The sequence below is a fragment of the Staurois parvus genome, unplaced genomic scaffold, assembly GCF_062004578.1.
Source record: "Staurois parvus isolate SC_StPar_1 unplaced genomic scaffold, SC_StPar_1.0 ptg000849l, whole genome shotgun sequence".
Classification (NCBI taxonomy): Eukaryota; Metazoa; Chordata; class Amphibia; order Anura; family Ranidae; genus Staurois; species Staurois parvus.
In genome coordinates this window covers 296,112-323,552 of record NW_028318645.1, presented here as the reverse complement: position 1 = coordinate 323,552, position 27,441 = coordinate 296,112, and the positions used below count along the sequence as shown (strand labels likewise).

At 45.2% G+C, this 27,441-nt stretch overlaps 1 pseudogene; it reads left to right on the top strand.

The window, feature by feature from the left end:
• Window positions 1–11,175: 11,175 nt before the first annotated feature.
• LOC149443551 (uncharacterized) overlaps window positions 11,176–27,441 on the top strand; it is a 73,725-nt pseudogene continuing 57,459 nt past the window's right edge.

The following is a 27,441-nucleotide window of genomic DNA, read 5'->3' as shown; positions in this document are numbered from 1 at the left end:
GATAGAAATAGCGCACGTGAGATGTCATATATCCAACCAATCAGGAGTGATAGAAATAGTGTGCGTGTGATGTCATATATCCAACCAATCAGGAGTGATAGAAATAGTGTGTGTGGCTGTCAATCACCGTATCCCGGACAGTAATTACCCACCGGCACCCAGTGATTACCGAGTATCTCCGATGGGGAGGAGGACTGTTTTGTTTACTAACAATCTTCCTCTCTGTCAGCTCAAAAACACTGCACAGCACAGCCATCCAGAACAGTGCACTTACAGTGATGCACCCCCCTGCCCCCTAGTAAAACATTCCCGGCACACAGTTAACCCTTTGTTCACCCCTCATGTTAACCCCTTCCTGCCCAGTGCCATTAGTACAGTGTCAGTGCTTTTAACTGTATTGGTGTCACTGGGGATGTCAGTGACACCAAGTCAGTTCCTCCCCAGTGTCAGAATGTCTGCCACAGTCTTGCAGTCCCTTATTGTAAATAAATAATAATTTATTTCATAACCCGTAGTCCATATGTCCACGGATCTAATCTGTGTTTTTAAAGGATTGTGGTTGGCTCTAAATTACTCAGAATTATTAATTAAGTCAGATAAATGATTTTATAAATTATTATTATATTTGCAAGCACCTTTAGCTGACTTTATTTGCCCAGGCATTACCTGGCAGAACATACTATTTTTGGAGGCACTGCTGGATGAATTATTAATAATTCTTCAAAAGCACAACACCCCCCATGGTTCCTCTCTCCTCTTCTCTTAGTGACATCACATTGCCCCCATAGATCATGTCTCCTCACCTCTGAGTGACTCCACATTATTATTATTATTATACAGTATTTATAAAGCACCAATAGTTCGCTCAGCGCTGTACATTACAGAGGGGGACAGAACATGTGACAGAACAATAACAATACAATACAATGCAAAACATGAGGGGATCGAGGGCCCTGCTCTTTCAAGCTTACAATCTAGGAGGGAGGGGATGGTAGCACAGGAGGAGAAAGCTGTGGGGGATGGAGTGGTAGGAAGAGTGGAGGAGGTCAGCAGGTTAGCAGGGGGTGGGGTAGGCTTCCCTGAAGAGATGAGTTTTCAGGGTGCGCCTAAAGGAGAGGAGAGTAGGTGATAATCTGATGGGTTGGGGCAGGGAGTTCCAGAGGATGGGTGACACCCTGGAGAAGTCCTGGAGGCGGGCATGGGAGGAGGAGACCAGGGAACTAGAGAGAAGGAGGTCTTGTGAGGAGCGGAGTGTGCGTGTTGGGCGGTACTTGGATATTAGGTCAGTGATGTAGTTCGGGGCAGTATGGTGGACGGCTTTGTACGTCAGTGTTAGGATTTTGAATCTGATCTGTTGCGCAATCGGAAGCCAGTGGAGGGATTGGCAGAGGGGGGTGGAGGACACTGAGTGGAGGCCAGTGGAGGAATTGGCAGAGGGGGGTGGCGGAAACGGAGCGGTTGGAAAGGTGAATGAGTCTGGCAGCCGTATTCAGGATGGACTGAAGCGGGGATAGCCAGCGGCGAGGCAGGCCAGTGAGGAGGGAGTTGCAGTAGTCGAGTCATGATATGATGAGGGAGTGGATGAGCTGTTTAGTGGTTTCTGGGGTTAGGAACGTGCGGATTTTGATGAGGTTGCGGAGGTGGAGTTTGTTAAAGATTGGACTTGGGGCTGGAAGGATAGGTTGGAGTCCAGAATGACACCAAGTACTCTGGCCTGCAGGGCGGGTTTGATATTGGCGTTGTTGGATGTGATGGAGAAGTCAATGGGGGGTGGGGTCCGGGCTGGGGGGAAGACAAGAAACTCAGTTTTGGAGAGGTTCAGTTTAAGGAAGTGGAGCGACATCCAGTCTGATATGTCGCTCAGTAGGTGTGTGATTCGGGCTGAGACCGAGGGGGTGAGGTGGGGGGCGGAGAGATAGATTTTTGTGTTGTCGGCATAGAGGTGATAGTTGAAGCCGTGAGAGTGTATGAGTTGGCCAAGGGAGGAGGTGTAGATGGAGAAGAGAAGGGGCCCTAGGGTGGGGCCTTGAGGGACCCCAACAGAGAGGGGGAGTGAGGGGGGGGGGGGTGGTAGCATTATAGGTAATGCTGAAAGAGCGTTGTGGCAGTTAGGATGAGAGCCAGGAGTCTCTGAGGCCGAGGGAGTGTAGTTTTCTGAGGAGGAGGGGGTGGTTGACTGTCTTGAAGGCTGCGGAGACATTGCCCCACATGGTTCCTGTCTCCTCACCTCTGAGTGACTCCACATTGCCCCACATGGTTTTTGTCTCCTCACCTCTGAGTGACTCCACATTGCCCCACATGGTTCCTGTCTCCTCAGCTCTGAGTGACTCCACATTGCCCCCATGATTCCTCTCTCCTCACTTCTGAGTGACTCCACATTTCCCCCCATGGTTCCTGTCTCCTCACCTCTGAGTGACTCCGCATTGCCCCATATGGTTCCTGTCTCCTCACCTCTGAGTGACTCAACATTGCCCCATATGGTTCCTGTCTCCTCACCTCTGAGTGACTCCGCATTGCCCCACATGATTCCTGTCTCCTCACCTCTGAGTGACTCCACATTGCCCCCATGATTCCTGTCTCCTCACCTCTGAGTGACTCCACATTGCCCCCATGGTTCCTGTCTCCTCACCTCTGAGTGACTCCACATTGCCCCCATGGTTCCTGTCTCCTCACCTCTGAGTGACTCCACATTGCCCCCATGGTTCCCGTCTCCTCACCTCTGAGTGACTCCACATTGCCCCACATGATTCCTGTCTCCTCACCTCTGAGTGACTCCACATTGCCCCACATGGTTCCTGTCTCCTCACCTCTGAGTGACTCCACATTGCCCCACATGGTTCCTGTCTCCTCACCTCTGCGTGACTCCACATTGCCCCACATGGTTCCTCTCTCCTCACCTCTGAGTGACACCACATTGCCCCCATGGTTCCTGTCTCCTCACCTCTGAGTGACTCCACATTGCTCCCATGGTTCCTGTCTCCTCACCTCTGAGTGACTCCACATTGCCCCCATGGTTCCTCTCTCCTCACCTCTGAGTGACTCCACATTGCCCCCATGGTTCCTGTCTCCTCACCTCTGAGTGACTCCACATTGCCCCCCATGGTTCCTGTCTCCTCACCTCTGAGTGACTCCACATTGCCCCCATGATTCCTGTCTCCTCACCTCTGAGTGACTCCACATTGCCCCCATGGTTCCTGTCTCCTCACCTCTGAGTGACTCCACATTGCCCCCATGGTTCCTGTCTCCTCACCTCTGAGTGACTCCACATTGCCCCCATGGTTCCCGTCTCCTCACCTCTGAGTGACTCCACATTGCCCCACATGGTTCCTGTCTCCTCACCTCTGAGTGACTCCACATTGCCCCACATGGTTCCTGTCTCCTCACCTCTGAGTGACTCCACATTGCCCCACATGGTTCCTGTCTCCTCACCTCTGCGTGACTCCACATTGCCCCACATGGTTCCTCTCTCCTCACCTCTGAGTGACACCACATTGCCCCCATGGTTCCTGTCTCCTCACCTCTGAGTGACTCCACATTGCTCCCATGGTTCCTGTCTCCTCACCTCTGAGTGACTCCACATTGCCCCCATGGTTCCTCTCTCCTCACCTCTGAGTGACTCCACATTGCCCCCATGGTTCCTGTCTCCTCACCTCTGAGTGACTCCACATTGCCCCCCATGGTTCCTGTCTCCTCACCTCTGAGTGACTCCACATTGCCCCCATGATTCCTGTCTCCTCACCTCTGAGTGACTCCACATTGCCCCCATGGTTCCTGTCTCCTCACCTCTGAGTGACACCACATTGCCCCCCACGATTCTCCTCTCTCACTACAATAGCTGCTGTCACCCCAGTAGTCTCTCTCTATGGCTCCTCACATCCTGACCTCCCCAGACATTTCTCCTTCAGCTTCTTGTCTGTCTCTGGCTGCAGCTCCATGTAAGAGCAGGAGGGGGATCCTCAGTTCAGGAAAGAAGGGGGAGGGGGTGATCTCAGTGGAAAGAGTGTCTTGAGTGGGGGAGGGGTGTCAACACTAGGGGAGAGGAGTGTACTCAGAAGGGGAGGGGTGTCCTCAGTGCAGGAAAGGAGGGGTGTCTTCAGAGGAGGAAAAGAGGGGAAGGGGTGTCTTTAGTGGGGGAGGGGTGCCCTCTGTGGAAGGGTTTTCTTAGTGGAGGAGGGGGAAGGGTTTTTTGGGTAAATAACACCAGATCTAAATCCTCCTGAGAAGTTCCTAAAAAAAACAATGGTCATTGGGGTGACATGGCAGAACTTTAGCTGAATCTTAGAAAGCACAGCCTATTCCAAGGGGCTACAAGGTAAACTGACCCCAGCTTTGTTTGCGGACAGGGAGGGGTCCAGTGGTCTGTTTACACAAGTCCTAAACAAGAGCTCCATTGTTCTCCAAGCTTCATTTCTCCAGAAGGAAGAACCTGTTCTGGCTGTACAGATCACACAGGTGGAGTCTACACTGCAGTCTGCATTGTCAGCCGAGCAGCTGAAGGAGTCCAACATCTAACCGTCTACTAATCAGGCGTACTCTTGGAGCACCACCTACACAAGACTCACCTCGTCCATCTAGACTGCTCACTAGAGCTTCTTCTACAGCCTCTGACCCATCACTTCCCTCCTCTGCTGGAGGCACTTTATTAGGATCTATAGAGGGACAACACCGGCCTCATTTTGTACTTCGGGATCAAGGAAACAGCAGAGATCTGGCCACAGGGGAGCTAGGAAACATCAATACTGCAACAAGGGATCTCCCACTCATCCAACCATCCCAACAGATGATTCATCATCAACAGAAATAGATGGAATTGTCACCTTCTCCTCAGCTGGACTGACATCGGGTAAGATGGACCTTCTGGGGAAAGGTTTGGGCTTTAGCCCTAAAGGTATCATGAAGAAGTTTTTGTTGGCAGAAGACTTGTATAGATGTTTTAGGAATATTAGATTGAAGGGACATTATTCTTGGAGAGGCGATATTGAGGGATCATCTGTAGTCACACCACTGAGTAGGTCTGTCTGAGGTTGACAGACAAAATGGAAGTTTCCACCACCCACTACATATGCAGCAGCAGAAATGTTTCTTCTGTGGATGATAAAGATGTTAAGTATGACAGTCTATGATCAGGAACTCTGGGGTCATATCCTAATAATGGGACCATTGAGGAGAAAGGTGCATTGCCATCATTACCAGCATGGTGAGATATAACATTGAAGCCAGCTGATAAGGGGGGATGGGTGGTCATTATGGACACAGCCTGTGATGACAATGAGACACTGGAGAGTGCAAAGTCTGGTGCAGCTCTGTATAGGAACCAATCATCCTCCAGGTTTATGGTCAAAGCTTAATTGAACAAGCTGAAGTCAGAACCTGATTGGCCCCCATGCACAGCTGCCCCAGATTTTGCACACTCCAGTTTTAGTAAATCAGCCCCATTGTGTCCATCTGAGATGGTTTGTGCCAGATCCCGGGTTGTGAGTTCCATTCAGTACAATGTCTTTGGGTTCTCTTGCTAGTTGACTGCCCCCTTGTTAGTTGAGGTGTTTGTAGTCATAGAGGTGTTGGGTCATGATGGAATGATGTTGTGTCAGGTGAATGGTAGGCTCTGACCTGGTTTTATCTGCCAGCTCTGTGTTGATTCGCTGAGTTTTCTATTGTTTGTTATGTCCATCCTTGGAATTAGGGAGGACAGTATGATGTTGGAGTGAGGACATTTTTGTTGTGCGGTCTCTGTTAGTTGTAATAGTTTATTCTCAGAGGTTTCCTTTTGTCCCTGGAGGATGTTTGGGTCTGTGTGTATGATGATATGTTTGGGTCGGTGTGTATGATGATATGTTTGGGTCGGTGTGTATGATGATATGTTTGGGTCGGTGTGTATGATGATATGTTTGGGTCGGTGTGTATGATGATATGTTTGGGTCGGTGTGTATGATGATATGTTTGGGTTGGTGTGTATGATGATATGTTTGGGTCGGTGTGTATGATGATACGTTTGGGTCGGTGTGTATGATGATATGTTTGGGTCGGTGTGTATGATGATATGTTTGGGTCGGTGTGTATGATGATACGTTTGGGTCGGTGTGTATGATGATATGTTTGGGGTCGGTGTGTATGATGATACGTTTGGGTCGGTGTGTATGATGATATGTTTGGGTCGGTGTGTATGATGATATGTTTGGGGTTGGTGAAATACGGATCATTGATGACTCCTATCGTTTGTTCAGTTGTTGAACTTGAATTTTGTTGTCTCTTGTTCCTGGGAAGAGCCGTTTGGTGTTTAGATATTTCCCATTGGAGTCTATTAATAACAATAAGAATCAGGAGATTGTTGGCTGTTCTTGTGGTTTGATGATTGTTTGTTTGTAGGGATGGGCTTCATGTTCCAGTCAAACTTGAGTTTGATTTGAACATGGGCCATTTGTGCGTTCGGTGAACACCTGAATGGTACAGGCATTCGGTGGGCTGTTTGCCAGCTGTGTCCCACAATGCACTGCGCCCTAACATTGCATTGTGATTGGTCAAAGCAATGCACCTAACCACAGGTCAGGTGCAATGCTTTGACCATTCACAGCATGTGATGATGTCACAAGGGGGCGGGGTGATCCCCCACTCCCTTGTGACATCAAGACAGTATATAAGAACTGTCATCATGGGCGCAGCTGTGATTGGCCTTTTACCACATCACGTGATCAGCTGTGTCCGTAGGACACAGCGATCATGGAGATTGCCGGGTGCGCGCCCCCTGGGGCGCGCAGGAGAGCGCGTTCTGGGAGCATGTCATATGATGTCCACTCAGAACTGGCCGGCCGCAGTGCAGCCGTCATTCGGCTATCTGCGGTCGGCAGCTAGTTAATAAAGGACTTGTCAAAGACTGTCTCCTGTCATTTATTAACTACACCTTTTTTTGTGAATGGGTAGCAGTACCATATACCGCCTACTCATTCACACAGGCAGGGGGGCCGGGATTTGGGGGCCCCCTTGTTAAAGCGTGCTTCCAGATTCTCATAATCCCCCCAGGCTTCAGACCTTCACAACCACAGGCCAGGGTTGTGGGGAAGAGGCCCTTGTCCTCATCAATATCTGGACAAGGTGCTTTGGGGGCTCCTGGCCCAAAGCACCCCCCCATGTTGAAGGCATGGTTCAGGAGGAGGGCTCTCATCCCCCCCTAATTGACCTGCCAGGCTGCATGCTCTGATAAGGGTCTGGCATGGAGGGTCCCCCTCAAAATCCATACCAGACCCAAAGGGCTTGGTATGGATGGGAGGGGGGACCCCAAGCTGTTTTTTTTTTTTTTTTTTTTTTAATTGTTGGGCAATGCTGACAATTCTTTTGACATTCAGCTGTCAGCGGGGAGCCCCACTGACACCAGGAACATGAATGAGTGTCTCACTACTAAAATACGGCGTGACTTCATCATAGAACTCATGCCGGATATTAGTAACTGAGCGGGATCTTCATACTCAGATGCGGTAAGACACCTCTCAGTCCTTTGTGTTCGACATTCACTGTAGAACATTCTGTAGGTTCGGATGTTTGACCGCGACCTGAACAGGGGGGTGTTCGGCCATCACTATTTGTGGTCTCAGGATTAGTAGAGTTGTCTTGGCTATTGCTGGTCTTTGTCTTGTTACATTTCGGAAGCTGATTGGTCTCACCGGTCTGTTGTTCCTTGATGGGTACTTTGTATAAATCATCCTCTTTGATTCTCTTTCCTGATTGTTGAGCTCCATTTGTATCTTTGGTGTCATTATCTCTTCCCTCAGTTGAGTTTTCTTGTTGTAATTGTTACATTTTAGATTGAATTTCTAGGATAGATCTTTGGGGGTATTTTTAGTGTTTTTAGCTCCTCTCTCAGCTTCTCATTTGCATTTTTCTCACCTGTCTTTGACATTTTTCTTTTAATTGAACAAAGTCTCTCCGTAGCTGAGATTAAGCTTGTAATTTTTGGATCCTTAGATGTACTTTCTGAACGAACCTGCAAATCGAATCCAAGCATTCTGGTTATCAACTCATACTCCCACCAGGCATGGATTGAGCAGGTGAACTCCATATTAACCACTTGAGCTCCTGAGGATTTACCCCCCTTAATGACCACGCCTTTTTTTGCTGTTTGGCGCTGCACTAATTCAAATGATAATTGCGCGGTCATGCAATGCTGTACCCAAACAAAATTTACGTCCTTTTTTTCACACAGAGATTTCTTTTGGTGGTATTTGATCACCTGTGCGCATTTTATTTTTTGAGCTATAAACAAAAAAAACACGACAAATTTGAAAAAAGCAATATTTTATACTTTCAGCTATAAAAAATATATCGTAAACTCAAAGTTAGTCATAAATTTAAGCCAAAATGTATTCTGCTACATGTTTTTGTTAAAAAAAATCCCATGCATTAGCGGGCAAACTGGCGCTATCTGGGAGGGGCGCTAACACTATCGGAAGTCACCAGTGACACTAATACAGTGATCAGTAAAAATCTGTTAACTGTAATCAATGACACTGGTGACAGGCAGTGAAGGGGTTAACTGGGGGGGGGGGGGAGTGTGGGGGGCGATCAAGGGGTTAAATGGGATTACTGGTGGGCAAACTGGCGCTATCTGGGAGGGGCGCTAACACTATCGGAAGTCGCCAGCGACTCTGATACAGTGATCAGTAAAAATCTGTTCACTGATTAGTGACACTGGTGACAGGGCAGTGAAGGGGTTAACTCGGGGGGGTGATCAAGGGGTTAAATGGGATTACTGGTGTACTGGCGGGCAAACTGGCGCTATCTGGGAGGGGCGCTAACACTATTGGAAGTCGCCAGCGACACTGATACAGTGATCAGTAAAAATCAGTTCACTGATCAGTGACACTGGTGACAGGGCAGTGAAGAGGTTAACTGGGGGGGGGCGATTAGGGGGTTAAATGTGTCCTAGAGTGTTCTAACTGTGGGTATGTGCTGTTTTACTCACAATTTGTATGTCTTCTTCTCTGTCTGGAACGGAATGTGTCCAGGCAGAGAAGAATGACATCATATCCTGTCCTGTGTAAATGTCAACACAGGACAGGATAGGACAGGGACCGATCATCTGATTTCAGCCAGACATCACTGGCTGAAATTGAATGATTGATCCCTCCGGGATCAAATGGTGTCCCCCGCGGGTCGGCGGGAGCGCACGCCCCCTGCCCGCGAAAACGTCGGGAGTGCGGAGCCCGTTTTAAAAACGTGCTTTTGCGCCCCAGTGCCGCCCTGCACATGTATATATATGCAGTGGCAGGGCGGCAAGTGATTAATGCATGAAAACCTAACTTCTCCTAGGAGACTTATGGCTCTCTGGCAGAACTGGCTGGATACTCCGGTACTCACTCCCCATACTTCATTTGTCATAGGTTTTTATAGGTTTAACTTTTTTAGGCCCCTAAAAATGGACCAGCCAATTGTACCCTACTAAATGGTAACTACATTGGAGGCCGATACTTGGTGTATGATCCTGTAGACACAGGCCTACTTGAACGGTGTCAGCTATCTATGTATGTACTGGGGAGAGTTACTTGCCATGTACAGGTGAATTGTTCTACGTTGCTTCTTATTTCTCTTTTCATTTGTTTATTGAAGGTTGCTTGAGGTGATTGTAGCCGTATTAGTGCATTTGCGACATTGAAGGTAAAAGTGAAACCAGAGACAAAGCAAGTTATTGTTCTGTATGATCTGTAACATTGCCACAACTGCTTATACATTAGAATGTATGACTCCATTGTCTGGGCTGAATGTTGGGAATACTGTGTGCACTTAAAAACTTAAACAATACAATTTAGTTTATGGAAAAAAAATAAAATATTTTTTTAAATTAAAGTTTATTAATAAACTCAAAGCATACAATAGGTCCAGGTAATACAAGGTATCAGTCGGAAATACAATCGGAGGTAATACACATACAGCAAACAAAAAGATACATAGCAATACATAGGCAAAGAATCAGACGTAAGTCATCCCAGGGAAAAGAAAACGGGAAGAATGAGGACATGCAAACGCAGGAACATTAAAGGCATATCTGGTCTCAAGCCCTGATTCAGCATATTGGAATCACAGCACTGGCAGGTCCATGATATATAACCTCAGTCACCGAGCAGCAGAGAGCGGGGGCAGTGAGTCAAAGGTATGCATTGGAAATGTATACAGTAGGTGTGGAGGGGGGGCAAGGGCTTGTAGGATAGGGCCTTGTACTTTTGATGAAACTGAGGTCACCCACTACAGGTTGTCAGCACGTGGGTAAAATATTATATATATATATATACAAATGTTAATGTATATATGCTTTCTATATATATAACACAGGTGTCAAACACCTGTATCCAGATCCCGCCCTCTAAGTTATTTCATGTGGCCCTTGTACCTCTGCTGCAGGTACCCCCTTGTTTCCTCCCCCACCTTGTCTCAGCAGTTGGCAGCAGAGAAGAGAATAGAACTCCTCTGCCAAATCCTGCACTTCTCAGTGCAGCTGCATCATCCCCTCATCCTCACCTCCCTTGGTCTCAGCATTCAGCAGACTCTGGTAATTGACTCCACTCCTCCTCTGGTCCTCCTCCAGACCCTGCACTTTCTGCTTTCCAGCTCTGCCCCCAAAGAAGGTGCACGGTGATGTTAGGGTGGGTGTGGGGTTCTCGGCATCTTATGTAATAGTGGGTGAGGTGCTCTGGACATCTAGTCTTACAGTTACAACTGGCCCTTTGAGGACAACCATAATGCTGACACAGCCTGCGATGATATAATATATATGTAATAATGATCATTAAAAATAAAAAACAACTTTAGACCTTTTATATAGAATTCAGATTTTTTTTTTTTTTTTTTTTTGTACAGGTTGATTGATGAACCACGTTTTCGGTCATGCTGGTGTTTGTGAATACAACTCAGTCACATGGGAAACCAAACATCTGGGTGTCTTAATTGACTGAATGTTTTTATTGCAGTTCACTGGAGGAGTCACACAGGACACAAGTCATATCCGTGTTCTAAATGTCATAAGTGCTTTGGGTCCTCTTCAACACTGATCCAACCTCAGAGGACAACATGAGAAAAGTCATTTCAGTGTTCTGGAAGTGACAATTGCTTTACAGTAAAGTCCAACCCATGTATACATAAGAGGAGTCATTTCAAGCGATTTCTTGTTTGGAACGTGACAAAAATTTTACAATGGAGGCAAAACATAGTACACACCAGAAGGTTCACACTGGAGAGAAGCCATATCAGTGTTCTGAATGTGACAAAGCTTTTACATGGAAGTCATATCTTATCATACACCAGAGGAGTCACACTGGAGAGAAGTCATATCAGTGTTCTGAATGTGACAAAGCTTTTACACAGAAGTCACATCTTATCAGACACCAGAGGATTCACACTGGAGAGAAGCCATATCAGTGTTCTGAATGTGACAAAGCTTTTACATGGAAGTCAAATCTTACCATACACCAGAGGAGTCACACTGGAGAGATGCCATATCAGTGTTCTGAATGTGACAAAGCTTTTACACAGAAGTCACCTCTTATCATACACCAGAGGAGTCACACTGGAGAGAAGTCATATCAGTGTTCTGAATGTGACAAAGCTTTTACACAGAAGTCACATCTTATCAGACACCAGAGGATTCACACTGGAGAGAAGCCATATCAGTGTTCTGAATGTGACAAAGCTTTTAGACATAAGTCAGATCTTATATCACACCAGAGGATTCACACTGGAGAGAAGTCATATCAGTGTTCTGAATGTGATAAAGCTTTTACACAGAAGTCATATCTTATCACACACCAGAGGATTCACACTGGAGAGAAGCCATATCAGTGTTCTGAATGTGACAAAGCTTTTACAAATAAGTCATATCTTATCATACACCAGAGGATTCACACTGGCAAGAAGCCATATCAGTGTTCTGAATGTGACAAAGCTTTTATATGGAAGTCAGATCTTATCACACACCAGAGGATCCACACTGGAGAGAAACCACATCAATGTTCTGAATGTGATAAAACTTTTACACGTAAGTCAGTTCTCATAGCACACCAGAAGGTCCACACTGGAGAGCAGCCATATCAGTGTTCTGAATGTGATAAAACTTTTAAACTGAGGGGAAACCTTGTCATACATGAGAGGATTCACACTGGAAAGAAGCCATATCAATGTTCAGAATGTGATAAAGCTTTTACACAGAAGTCAAATCTTATCAGACACCAGAAGGTTCACACTGGAGAGAAGCCATATCAGTGTTCTGAATGTGACAAAGCTTTTACACAGAAGGCACATCTTATCAGACACCAGAAGGTTCACACTGGAGAGAAGCCATATTAATGTTCAGAATGTGACAAAGCTTTTACAGGTAATGCCGGGCTAATCTGTCACCAGAGGATTCACAAGCTTGAGCTGCATAGAGGAAACTCCAGAAGAAGGGGCAATATTAAAGAAGTCACAGTTGTCCCATTAGGTTCACAGGCCCAATGTCTTCCCACAAACTAGGGAAGACATGATGCTACTTAATAAAAAAAAAAACTTTGAAGAAACAGGACTCTAATGATCGGATTCATTGGGTTTAGTGATTATGTCCATCAGGAACACACCTAGAAGGCCTGTGAATATTTTACCTTTGGAGATTTTTTCAGACAAGCAGCAATGACTGAACTGTATTCCTCATCATTCTCATCTTCATCCTTTTTTATGGAGCATTGACTGAACATGTAATGCATTTTCATCATTCACTAACTGAGCTATGTTCCCATGTGTTTTCTTCATTGCCAGAATCTGACCAACCAATACATGACCAACAATGCCTCAGTACCAGAGTCTAGGATGGGGTCCAATGGCTTCTTGCCAAGCCTCTAAAACCTCATTAGGAGAGTCCATTCCAGGTTCTTTTGAGAACTGATACACCATAAGCTAGGCTTGAGGGCTCCAGCTAAGCCCACCTTGTCCACACCTCCCATTACATGTACCACCTCCTCTCCCATGATCAATGCCTCCTTTCCATGTTCCATCTCCTCTCATGGATGACAGGCAGGTCTGTAGCTGAGATACCAGCCAGATAGAGGTCTATGTTTGGTTAGAGAGTAACTTCTTAAGCTGGCGTAGGCCTTCCAACACGGAGTTAATGCTGTTTTAGGGGACATATTCAACAGTATCACCTACTCCCAGCTGGCCACTTATGTTTCATCTGGTTTTCTCAAAAGGGATTCTATCAGGTGAAGATTGGATGTCCTTGTTATCTTTTTTTTTTTTTTTGTCCAGCTATTGCTCATCTCCATAAACTATTCACACGGTACAACTGCAAGAGATCTGAACTTACAAAGTGCTAAGTGTGCGGTCATATTCCTACCACTTCTTCTGGGAGACTGAAATTCCTCTTATTGGGGTTCACCTTAATGACTCTGAATGAACGGGTCCCTTTTTGGGGCAAAGTGTGCAAAGAGCACTAATTATTCCTGGAAATGCTAAGACATCGACATTAAAGTGTAACAATGGGCAAAATCAATAATTACATAAATGGTGCAATCTGTCATTAGCATAAACGTTTTTGTTTTTCTGAGTCTCCCCTTGTAACATTTTTATTACCTGTTGACCCTCCCAGTAGATCTGTTTTTTTCTGCTTCTTGTAAAAGGCCAAGCTATTTGGCAAAAATGAAAGTTGGGGGGTTAGGAAACACCATATAACACTGCTGGGGGTGCTTACAACTGTCATCTTCCATTCATATGGGGGGTTGAACCTTATAGAAATCCTGTTGCTGTAACTGCTGTAGAAGTGTTAGCTGGAGTTGGACTTTACTTGTTGTGTGTCTTACTTATAATCTATCTAAGACTTCCCTGTACAGGGTGACAACGCTGCTGTGTAATGTTCCTGCAGACTGATCAGGGTTGTCACCCTGTTACAGACGGTGGGAAATAACAGATCTACAGACAGGACCAACAGCTGATACAACTATGTTGCAGAGGGAACTCTGGGAATGCTAATGACAGATTGCATTACACATTCAGTTAGGAGACTTCCTGCTGTTGGTCTGATGTTTGAATTGTGTTCTGATATTTACTGTCCTGCTGTAAAAGGTGTAAATGATTGCCCGCATGTTTCCTGTATAGCAGGGACTACAAACTCATATCAGGAATATTAGGATGGGTACTTACCCAAGGGGGTCACCTTTTTTTGATTTGGAAGAAACATTTTACATGGTTTCTGAAATTCCATTAATGACACCGACAAGGGGAGTCTTACTTGCTGCTCTAACAATAGGAGAGCCAATCACAGGCCAGTAACATTTCATGGTTTCTCAATGTAATTGCAGAATGTTTAATCCCCATTGGTCCAATGGATTCCTAGTCCTTCCAGATAACAGTTGCTTCTTGAGTGGAAGGAGCACCCTAAAATGTCTTCCCTTCAATTCCACCCATAGCTGTACTTGAGGTTATGTTGCCCCCCCCCCTCCCATATCTGTAAGGGAAAGCCTCAATTTCTCCCAATACTCCCCTGGCCTTCCAGTGAGAAGAAACATTTTCTCTGGACTGGAGCTGCTTTATGCAGTGAGCCCTTCATAGACGGGATGGGGAATCTAAGATAAGTAAGATGAACCGGTGTACTGGAGTCATGGATCAGGTAACCAATGACACCATTGATGTTATAGCAGATCTGACAGCAGAAGTGGCTCCACCATCTAGGGTGGTGTCACAGAACTGCTTGGCAGCTGACTATCTCTTGGCAGACCAAGGTGGAGTCTACAAATGGTGTCAGATAGAGAGTGTTGTACATTTATATTAGATCATGAGGATCTCAGAAGGGGATATCTACACAAGGTAAAGGAGTTCCAACAGGAACCTGGGTGGGAGGAGGTGGGATCCAATGTTTTGGGTTGGTTTAGTTGGAACCTGGTTGAGTAATATGGTGGGTTTGCTTCTTAAGCCATTAGTTGCTACCATAGTTTTGATTTTGAAATGTTATATATTGCTGTATTTTCTTTCACTGCCAGAGTTTATTTTGCTTTTGTTTTTAGTTAAATTCACATTTCAGGCCATATGATTAGTTAAACCCCAAACATTTCTTTTTATTATCTGAAAGCAGAGACTCTGGAGAATATAATGGCGGTAGTTGCCATTTTTAATGTCACAGAATATTAGTACAGCTGTTTATCAAATTTGTTTCTGTAAAAAAAGATAATGTTAGTGCACAAAGAACACAATATATGACCCAATTTGTTTGGTGAAATATAAAATATGGGGTTGTCATCAAGTATATAGATCCCAAACATGTCAAACTTTACAAACTGCGTACTTGTGAAATGGTGACAAACTTCAGAACCAAAAATTGTTCAAAGTTGACGCTTTAAGAGCCTTTATAGGTTATCAGTTCAGATAGTTACCCGTGAACGATGGCCTCAGAATGATTGTTCTCACTCTCACTTGTGCAATGATATGTAAAATGTGTCGTGTGATTTGTTTTGTGTTTTTTTTTATTTTTATAGTGTTACTTAAATTTTTTTCAACTCTTTTTTCACTTAACATGGCTTCTATCAGATAGGGGGTTGGTACATATTTCTGGTCACAGGTCCTCTTTAAAGAGACATCAGAACATTATTAGACCCTAATGTCACCTCTGTACCCCAAAAAAGATGGTCAAGCACAGATCATGCCTAATCAGCTCCTTCCCAAACTATAGTGACTGGAGAATGACAGCGATAAACCCAGAAATGACATAATCTCCCACCTCCCACATTCATTCACTGAAGGAGAGATCAGATGTTTGCTGATCTCCTGCTCTCATCACTGACACCCACCATGTCTGTCTTGGGCTTGCAGGAGGGACAGCTGAGCCCAGTATACCTGGTGGGGGGAGGACCTTCAGTGCGGCTGAACCACTTCTACCAGAAATCTGACAGTTGGCCTAACAAATGTAGACAACCCCCGGGTGCTGTAGCTATAAGGCCGTGCTGCTGCTGATGGAAACCTTACGTTGGCTGGAGTGAAAGGGTTCCACTAATGTACATCTGCCAAATCTGTATCTGAGGAGACCATAGAAGCAGCATTAGAAAGAAATGTGAGCATGGCTTCAGTCAGGCGATGGTCCTGGTGGTCATGGTCTTGTTCTCCTTCAGGTCCTCTCACCTTGTAGATGGTGACATGGACTTGTGTGGGAATAAGCAGGAGGGGCTCGGGGTTCTCTTGTACCTAATCAGCTTGTTATGGATAAAAGATGAAAGTGTCTTCTGGGAATTTCCAGGGATTTGGATGTTTAGAGGGTCACATAAGTGGGCGGGGCCGATATTAATGAAGGGCATGTCATATGTTAATCAGTTTCTTAGCATAGCTGAGATCCTTGAAATGTAAACAATCTATCTCTTTTCTTCTGTTGTTAAAGTGTCACATATATTGACACTTTAAGTTGAATTATAATTTCATCACACAATACCATGGTCTGGGTTCTTCTACAACACATCCCCCCAAAAATGTCCTCTTCCAGTTATAGGGGTCTGGTGGAATGGGACACCAGCTGATTGTGTCTCTTAGGCCCCTTGTACATGGGGGGGTCCAGCCCCTGTGGGTGCAATGCTGGCATTATAATACACCTGGTAGGCACAGGTACAGTGTCCAGCCCCGCTGCCTGCAGCCTGTCAAAGTCTACACTACAGCTGGATGGGGCTCAATGCTGCACCACGTTTACCTCGTGTTTAGGGGGCTCCGTGTTCAGGGAGAAATGACCGCCATCCTGATCAGACGAAGCATAAAGAATAATGCTACCACCTCCCCCTCACTCCCCCTCTCTGTTGGGGTCCCTTAAGCCTCCATCCTCGGCCAAGGGAGGAGGTGTAGATGGAGAAGAGAAGGGGTCCAACTCATACACTCTCACGGCTCCAACTACCACCTCTATGCCGACGAAACACAAATCTATCTCTCTACCCCTCACCTCACCCCCTCAGTCTCCGCCCAAATCACACACCTACTGAGCGACATATCAGACTGGATGTCGCTCCACTTCCTTAAACTGAACCTCTCCAAAACCGAGTTTCTTGTCTTCCCCCCAGCCCGGACACCACCCCCCATTGACTTCTCTATCACATCCAACAACTCCACCATCAAACCCGCCCCGCAGGCCAGAGTACTTGGTGTCATTCTGGACTCCAACCTATCCTTCCAGCCCCAAGTCCAATCTTTAACAAACTCATGCAGACTCCACCTCCGCAACATCGCCAAAATCCGCACGTTCCTAACCCCAGAAACCACTAAACAGCTCATCCACTCCCTCATCATATCACGACTCGACTACTGCAACTCCCTCCTCACTGGCCTGCCTCGCCGCTGGCTATCCCCGCTTCAGTCCATCCTGAACACGGCTGCCAGACTCATTCACCTTTCCAACCGCTCCGTTTCCGCCACCCCCCTCTGCCAATCCCTCCACTGGCTTCTGATTGCACAACGGATGAAATTCAAAATTCTTACACTGACATACAAAGCTGTCCACCATACTGCCCCGAACTACATCACTGACCTAATATCCAAGTACCGCCCAACACGCACACTCCGCTCCTCACAAGACCTCCTTCTCTCTAGTTCCCTGGTCTCCTCCTCCCATGCCAGCCTCCAGGACTTCTCTAGACACACTAGAGGATAAATTGTTAGTAGTTCTGATGTTTTATGATTTTTATTATTTTACACAATATTAGTGCAATGATTTATGAAAGGTACAATTTCAGTTAAAAACACAGTAAAGTTAATTTCTGGAACATAAATGTAATTTATTATCTAAGGTTTCAGTAAAATATAAAAGATACATTTCCCCGCACTGAATATAATGGGATCCCACATAACAGTCGCTGTTCATATTCAGAATTCCTTCCTTACAATGGGATCTTGTGTCCGGATAAAATCTTTTATAGATCCCTTGTGACATTGTGTTCTCATTGTAAAATCCTAGGTTTGTAAATCTGTCGCTGATATTTATAATGGTTTTGTCCAGAAAAAGAATGGAGTGATGTGGAGAGATGGAAACATATGTATAGATGAAAGATTGGTCTGTTGACTCCCCAGAGCTCCTTTCCATGAGAGATGTTTGTTCCCCCCCAGAACTGAACAATGGTACGTTCCTGAATGGCCAGGCTGCTGGTTTGTTGAATCCAGAGTCTACATACAAGATGCCTCCACAGTGTACATTGATGGGGCTGGGAAGGCTGGTACATGTTGTTCATTTGCTCCGGGTGCAGGAGATAGGACAGAATCCCATTGTTGCCGGGTGTCCTCGCTTTCCTCAATTCTGTACTCACTTCATTTACAAAAGCAAACTTTGTGAGTGGAGAAGGTGATTGTATCCGGCTGGAGCTCAGACCTGATAGGGACTCGGGATTTTGGGCCTCTTATGTCTAAGACAAATATAGTCTGAGTTGGAGAGAAGATAAAATATCATTTCTTCTCAGAGACATTCTGAGGGGTTTTCCACAATTTGTAATTGCTGACAATTCTTTTGTGGACATTCAGCTGTCAGTGGGGAAACCTGCCGACAGATGAGGAGTCATCGGTTAGGGGTGTGGCTACCTGATTTCCGGCCAATCATTAACAACCAGATATATTTCACACAGAATTCAGATCAGTCCATCAATTGTCAACAGATGAGAATTCAGAGAAAGCTCCACCCTCATTCCTTCTCCACCAATCAAGGATCTCACTCCAGTTAGCCAGTCACCATGGGCATGATTTCCTTGACATCCATCATTGGTGTCAGTGAGATAAAATAAGCCCCATTGTTGGTGTCAGTGAGATAAAATAAGCCCCATTGTTGGTGTCAGTGAGATAAAATAAGCCCCATTGTTGGTGTCCGTGAGAACAAAGTGTACCCCCAGCCCAGCATTGGTGGTCAGTGGTGGTACTTACCTGATCCCACCCTCCCACTACCTCTCTGCTGATGTCAGAATTATACTTTCACTGTAGGAAAGGAGATGCCGGCTCCCAGCAGTCGGGTATAATTGCAGTGCCTGGTGATGGAACCCAGAGAGTGTTCCGGAGTCATCACCTCACTGCCACTCTGAAGAGTCCTGGAACCTGCCAGACATGGACATGAACATTGGAGAACACTTGGAAACAACAACAAGGTTCAAACTATGAGACATTTCTTAGAGCTGCAGTTCCTCTGAGTTCCACCAGGTGGTGATCTCCCTTCTATCCAGACAGGAAGTGATGTCAGGTACAGACGGGAAGTGATGTCAGGTACAGACGGGAAGTGATGTCAGGTACAGATGGGAAGGGATGTCAGGTACAGACAGGAAGCTCTGGGTGAGAGGTGAGTTGGGAGGAAGTAGAGAGGAGACATTGCCACCTGATGCTGGCTGCTGGGAAGGTATATAATCCCCCCGTAGTTTTCATCAGTGCCTCAGTGGTCTGCCTGTGAGCCTCTTCCCTGCTGGATCCTGTATCTTGTATACTTTTCCCTGATTCTGGTTTCCTGCATCCTGTTCCCCCATCTCTGCTCCCCTGATTCCCAGTCCCAGTCCTGGGTCTGCCCGGTGTATGTCAGCTTCCCTCCATTTGTACACAGTGTATTATAGTCAGGTTGTTGGGTTGGTTATTTGCTGTCACATTTATTTGTCACTTTTGCTTTGTCTACGGTCTGTGGGTGTCAGAGGGTGTCGTGTCCATTAGTAAATGAGACTTAAAGCTATTGTAAAGACAACATTGTGTTTCTTTTAAAACAAACAATGGCCCCTGCTTCTGTCTCAGCCAATGAGGAGGGAGAATCCCCAGACTGCCAAGGATCTTGTGCACATCGCTGGATCAGGATGGGGCTCAAGGGAGTATCGGGGGGGGTTGATGCACAGAGGACTGTATATCACAAAATCCTGACCAATGTACTATGCATGCTGGGCAGTATATGACATACTCCTGACCACTGCGCTCTGTACACAGGCCTAAGATATAATCCTGACCACTGCACTCTGTACATAGGACTGTATATGATATACTCCTGAATACTGCACTCTGTACACAGGCCTAAGATATAAACCTGACCACTACACTCTGTACACAGAGCTGTATATGATATACTCCTTACCACTGCACTCTACACAGAGCTGTATATGACCTGTTCCTGACCAGTGTACTCTGTACAAAGACCTAAGATATACTCATGACCACTGCACTCTGTACACAGAGCTGTATATTATATGCTCCTGCCCACTGCACTCTGTATGATGGGCTGTATGCGACATGTTCCTGACCAATGCACTCTTTTTGCTGAGGCTGTATAAGACATGATCTTACCCACTGTGCGCTGTACATCACATACTACATCTGACTACTTCACTCTGTATATCATATACTCCTGACCACTACATTCTGTATTCTGGGATGGAAATCACATACTTCTGACCACTACACTCTGTACTCTGGGATGGAAATCACATACTCCTGACCCCTGCACTCTGGGATGGAAATCACATACTCCTGACCACTACACTCTATACTCTGGGATGGAAATCACATACTCCTGACCACTACATTCTGTACTCTGGGATGTAAATCACATACTCCTGACCACTACACTCTATACTCTGGGATGGAAATCACATACTCCTGACCACTACACTCTGTACTCTGGGATGGAAATCACATACTCCTGACCATTACACTCTATACTCTGGGATGTAAATCACATAATCCTGACCACAACACTCTGTACTCTGGGATGGAAATCACATACTCCTAACCACTACACTCTGTAATATGGGATGTAAATCACATACTCCTGACCACTGCACTCTGTACTCTGGGATGGAAATCACATACTCCTGACCACTGCACTCTGTACTCTGGGATGGAAATCACATACTCCTGACCACTACACTCTGTACTCTGGGATGGAAATCACATACTCCTGACCACTGCACTCTGTACTCTGTGATGGAAATCACATACTCCTGACCACTACACTCTGTACTCTGGGATGTAACACCTGACCACTGCATGTTGTTTGCAGGGCTGTATGAAGTAGTCTCCTGACCCCTGCACTCTGGGCCATTATTCATGGTGAACCAGAAACTGGATGACCTGTAAAGGCTTGTAAAGTGTCTTCTGTGAGAAATGTTTGGGCCCCAAAGATCCCCATCATGGCCCCGACACACACAATTCTTTTCACTCAATAAATTCTTTATTATAGTTTTACTTCTAACAAGATTGTAATCATAGAATCAGGAAATAACAAAGGAAGGAATCAGATTGGTCAGGAAGATCCCTTGTCTGGAATGTGGGGGCGGAGTCATTATTATTGGTGTACAATACAATACATAACGTGTTCCATTATTATAACAAAGTATTGTAGAAAAGATCCCAACATGTGACATGGCTGAATGAATGCTGGTCATATTAGTTCATCTATTCTCTAAGTGGGGTGGTATCTATTGGGCCAATCCTTTTTACAAACCACATAATATCGCCCTTCAAAGTGAAAACAGAAACGATTTGCACAAAATCAAAGAGTAGAAATATTTTCCGGTGGATCCCCTCTACCCAGACCCCATATGTAGACATAGAACAACAAGCTGTGTTCCCTCTCGTGCCGCACTCCTCCAACCACCCAAACCCACACAGGAGCAAAGGGAAATAATGAGAGGAAAGTTCCCCCCTAGTTTGGGGCGGAGTTCTCCTTCCCTCCTGTTGGGGGATGGGAGAAGGATGGACTGAAGACAGAGAGATGCTTCGGGGTCACCACTGTTCTGTAGAGCCTTGAAATGAAGGACATCAACTTCAGAAGTTCTTGTTGTCTGTGTAAAGTTCCCCGATAACGAGATCTGGGCTCTCCCGGCTTCTAGCTCTGTAACCCGCTATATCATTATCAGGAAACGCAACTCCGACACCCAAGAAGGGCTGAAGTTGTGTCCTTCATTTCCAGGATCTACTGACCACTCTGCACCCCGACATTTACTGCACTTCATCCATGTCTTTGGGGGCCTCTCATCTCCTTATCAACTGTTCCTTCCATGATGAAGATCAGCCATGGAGTATATCTGAGGTGTATATCAGGGTGTGCTTCTTCCCCACATGAGAGCTGGGATGTCCAGCAACATTCATCTAGAAGACATTTCCCGCACTCAAGGCACTAATACACCTCCAGGGTTGTGTGGGACCCCTGATGTACAGGAAGACAGGACTTCAGTGAGGAACATTTCCCTCACTTAGGACAGGAATACGGCTTCTCCCCCGTGTGAGATCTCTGATGTTTGTAAAGATTGGACTTCTGTGAAAAACATTTCCCGCATTCAGGACAGGAATACGGCTTCTCCCCAGTGTGAGATCTCTGATGTGTGTGAAGCCTGACCTTGTATAAAAAACATTTCTTGCACTCTGGACAGGAATACAGCTTCTCCGCTGTGTGAAATTTCTGATGTCTGCGAAGATTAGTCTTCTGTGAAAAACATTTCCCGCACTGAGGACAGGAATACGGCTTCTCCCTCATGTGAGATCTCTTGTGTCTATGAAGACTGGACGTATCTGAAAAACGTTTCCGGCACTCAGGACAGGAATATGGCTTCTCCCCCGTGTGAGTTCTCTGATGTATATAATAATCGGACTTCAGTGAAAAACATTTCCCACACTCAGGATAGGAATACGGCTTTTCCACCGTGTGAGATCTCTGATGTGTGTAAGGACTGGACTTCTGTGAAAAACTTTTCCCACACTAAGGACAGGAATACGGCTTCTCACCTCTATGAGATCTCAGATGCTGGTAAAGACTGGACTTCATTGAAATAATATCCTGCACTCAAAACAGGAATACGGCTTCTCCCGCGTGAGATCTTTGATGTGTGTAAAGACTGGACTTCACTGAAAAACACTTTCCACACTCAGAACAGGAATATGGCTTCTCCCCTGTGTGAGATCTCTGATGTTTGTAAAGATTGGACTTCTGTGAAAAACATTTCCCGCACTCAGGACAGGAATGCGGCTTCTCACCTGTGTGAGACCTTTCATGTTTGACAAGGTCTAATTTTTGTGCAAAACATTTCCCACACTCAGGACAGGAATACGGCTTCTCCCCTGTGTGAGTACTTTTATGCACATTAAGATTTGATTTATAGGGGAAACATTTCCCACACTCAGGACAGGAATATGGCTTCTCCCCTGTGTGAGATCTTTCATGTCTGTAAAGATGAAACTTCACTGAAAAACATTTCCCACACTCTGGACAGGAATACGGCTTCTCCCCCGTGTGAGATCTATTATGCTCATTAAGACGGGATCTATAATGGAAACCCTTCCCACACTTAGTACAGGAGAACTTCTTCCCTGTTGGAAGTCCGGCCCAGTCCCGCACAGTCTGAGGTTCCTCAGGATACAAGGAATCCGATGGTCCATCTACACTGGGTGGTGCCGGATGGACATTGGAGGGAGCCGGGTTTTCTCCTGGACTATACTGTGTGATGTCCTCATCTTCTACTTTCCATTCTGGAGACAAAGTGAGACAATCCTCAGAGGTTTTCCCCATCTCCCGGCCATGGACTAAAATACAAAGAGGATTACTAGACAGGAGCTGATTGGTTCCCCCAAACCAGGACTCCGCCCACATCAGGCAACTTGGTCTCTGAGGAGCTTACAATTCCACCCTCAAGGGAACTAGGAAATGGCTCCTCTGATCTCCTACCAGGTCATTTCTTTATTCATGGACCTTAGTCAGAGAGTGAGGAAACAACCAGAACTGTCTTTTATAGGAGGGACAGTGATGAGGGGATTATAGGACGAGGGTCCCCACCCCCTCTATCACTCATCGCCATCTTCCCAACACAAGAAGTACTGCACTTCCTTATTTAGTCCATGATTTAGTCATGAAGAACAGCGGGGCTGAGCCCCACCAGAGGTCAGAGAGTGAGGATGGGGGAGAACAACCAAGATGAAGACTGGACTGATCCTGAAGACCACCATCATTGGGGTATTGACTCCTCCCTCATTATCACTTTCTGTTTAAGGGTCCAAAGTTGGAGGATGTTATCACATTATTATCACCATGTAAAAGTCTGTGCTCCAATCACATCATCCGATATAAAATGTCCAAATGGTAGGAGATGGGTGTAACAAAAGAGAATCCATATTATGTGTATATATAGCAGTGGGGGGAGAGCAGATGTCAGGAGTATGTAATGTACAACATAGAGTATATAGTGCAGGGGTCAGGAGTATGTAATGTACAACATGGAGTATATAGTGCAGGTGTCAGGAGTATGTAATGTACAACATAGAGTATATAGTGCAGGGGTCAGGAGGATGTAATATACAACATAAAGTATATAGTGCAGGGGTCAGGAGTATGTAATATACAACATAAAGTATATAGTGCAGGGGTCAGGAGTATGTAATGTACAACAGAGTATATAGTGCAGGGGTCAGGAGTATGTAATGTACAACATAGAGTATATAGTGCAGGGGTCAGGAGTATATAATGTACAACATAGAGTATATAGTGCAAGGGTCAGGAGTATGTAATGTACAACATAGAGTATATAGTGTAATGGTCAGGAGTATGTAATGTACAACATAGAGTATATAGTGCAGGGGTCAGGAGTATGTAATGTACAACATAGAGTATATAGTGCAGGGGTCAGGAGGATGTAATATACAACATAAAGTATATAGTGCAGGGGTCAGGAGTATGTAATGTACAACAGAGTATATAGTGCAGGGGTCAGGAGTATGTAATGTACAACATAGAGTATATAGTGCACGGGTCAGGAGTATGTAATGTACAACATAGAGTATATAGTGCAGGGGTCAGGAGTATGTAATGTACAACAGAGTATATAGTGCAGGGGTCAGGACTATGGAATGTACAACATAGAGTATATAGTGCGGGGGTCAGGAGTATGTAATGTACAACATAGAGTATATAGTGTAATGGTCAGGAGTATGTAATGTACAACATAGAGTATATAGTGCAGGGGTCAGGAGTATGTAATGTACAACATAGAGTATATAGTGCAGGGGTCAGGAATATGTAATGTACAACAGAGTATATAGTGCAGGGGTCAGGAGTATGTAATGGACAAATGTACAATATAGATATACAACATAGAGTATATAGTGCAGGGGTCAGGAGTATGGAATGTACAACATACAGTGGATTTAAAAAGTCTACACACCCCTGTTAAAATGTCAGGTTTCTGTGATGTAAAAAAAAATGAGACAAAGATAAATAATTTAAGAACTTTTTCCACCTTTTATGTGACCTATAAACTGTACAACTCGGTTAAACAACAAACTGAAATCGCTTAGTTGGGGGAAGTAAAAATAAAAAACTAAAATAATCTGGTTGCATAAGTGTACACACCCTTACACTAATCCTTTGTTGAAGCCCCTTTTGATGTGATTCCAGCACTCAGTCTTTTTGGGGAGGAGTCTATCAGCACGGCACATTCTGACTTGGCAATATTTGCCCGCTCTTCCTTGCAGAAACACTCCAAATCTGTCAGATTGCGTGTCATCTCCTGCGCACAGCCCTCTTCAGATCACCCCACAGCTTGTCCATCAGATTCAGGTCTGGGCTCTGGCATTCCAAATCTTCCATCTTTTTCTGGTGAAGCCGTTCCTTTGTGGATTTGGATGGATGCTTTGGGTGGTTGTCATGCTGAAAGGTGAAGCTCCTCTTTGTTCAGCTTTGTAGCAGAAGCCAGAAGGTTTTGTGCCGATATTGACTGGTATTTGGAACTGTTCATAATTCCCTCTACCTTGACTAAGGCCCCAGTTCCAGCTGAAGAAAAATAGCCCCAAAGCATGATGCTGCCACCACCATGCTTCACAGTGGGTATGGTGTTCTTCTGGTGATGTGCAGTGTTGTTTTTGTGCCAAACATATCTTTTGGAATTATGGCCAGAAAGTTCAACCTTGGTGTCATCAGACCAAAACACATTTTCCACATGTTTCTGGGAGACTTCAGATGTGTTTTTACAGAATGTAGCCGGGCTTGGGTGGTTTTCTTCCAAAGAAAAGTCTTCCATCTTCCACTCTACCCCATAGACCAGACATATGAAGAACACGGAGATTGTTGTCACATGGACCACACAGCCAGGACTTGCCACATATTCCTGCAGCTCCTTTCATGTTGCTGTAGGCCTCTTGGCCGCCTCCCACACCAGTGTTCTTCTCGTCTTCTCATCCATTTTGGAGGGACGGCCAGTTCTTGGTGATGTCACTGTTGGTGAGGTCACTGTTGGTGATGTCACTGCTGCGCCATATTCTCTCCACTTGATGATGACTGTCTTCACTGTGTTCCATTGTACATCTAATGTCTTGGGAATTCTTTTGTACCCTTCTCCTGACTGATACCTTTTAACAATGAGATCCCTATGATGCTTTGCAAGCTCTCTGCAGACCATGGCTTTTTCTGTAGGATGCGACTAAGAAAATGTAAGAAAAGACCGACTAGAACAGCTGAACTTTATTTGGGGTTATTCAGAGACACTTTAAATGATGGCGGGTGTGTACTGACTCCTATATCACATGATTGTGAGTGTGAATGCTTAATTATGAACACAGCTACATCCCCAGTTATAAGAGGGTGTGCACACTTATGCAACCACATTATTTTAGTATTTTTTGTTGACTTCCTCACTCAAAGTTTTCAGTTTGTTTTTAAATTGAGTTGTACAGTTTATAGGTCACATTAAAGGTGGAAAAGTTCTGAAATTAGTTATCTTTGTCTCATTTTTTTACATCACAGAAACCTGACATTTTAACAGTGGTGTGTAGACTTTTTATATCCACTATAGAGTATATAGTGCAGAGGTCAGGAGTATGTAATGTACAACATAGAGTATATAGTGCAGGGGTCAGGAGTATGTAATGTACAACATAGAGTATATAGTGCAGGGGTCAGGACTATGTAATGTACAACATAAAGTATATAGTGCAGGGGTCAGGAGTATGTAATGTACAACATAGAGTATATAGTGCGGGGGTCAGGAGTATGTAATGTACAACATAGAGCATATAGTGCAGGGGTCAGGAGTATGTAATGTACAACATAGAGTATATAGTGCAGGGGTCAGGAGTATGTAATGTACAACATAGAGTATATAGTGCAGGGGTCAGGAGTATGTAATGTACAACATAGAGTATATAGTGCAGGGGTCAGGAGTATGTAATGTACAACATAGAGTATATAGTGCAGGGGTCAGGAGGATGTAATGTACAACATAGAGTATGTAGTGCAGGGGTCAGGAGGATGTAATGTACAACATAGAGTATATAGTGCAGTGGTCAGGAGTATGTAATGTACAACATAGAGTATATAGTGCAGGGGTCAGGAGTATGTAATGTACAACATAGAGCATATAGTGCAGGGGTCAGGAGTATGTAATGTACAACATAGAGCATATAGTGCAGGGGTCAGGAGTATGTAATGTACAACATAGAGTATGTAGTGCAGGGGTCAGGAGTATGTAATGTACAACATAGAGTATATAG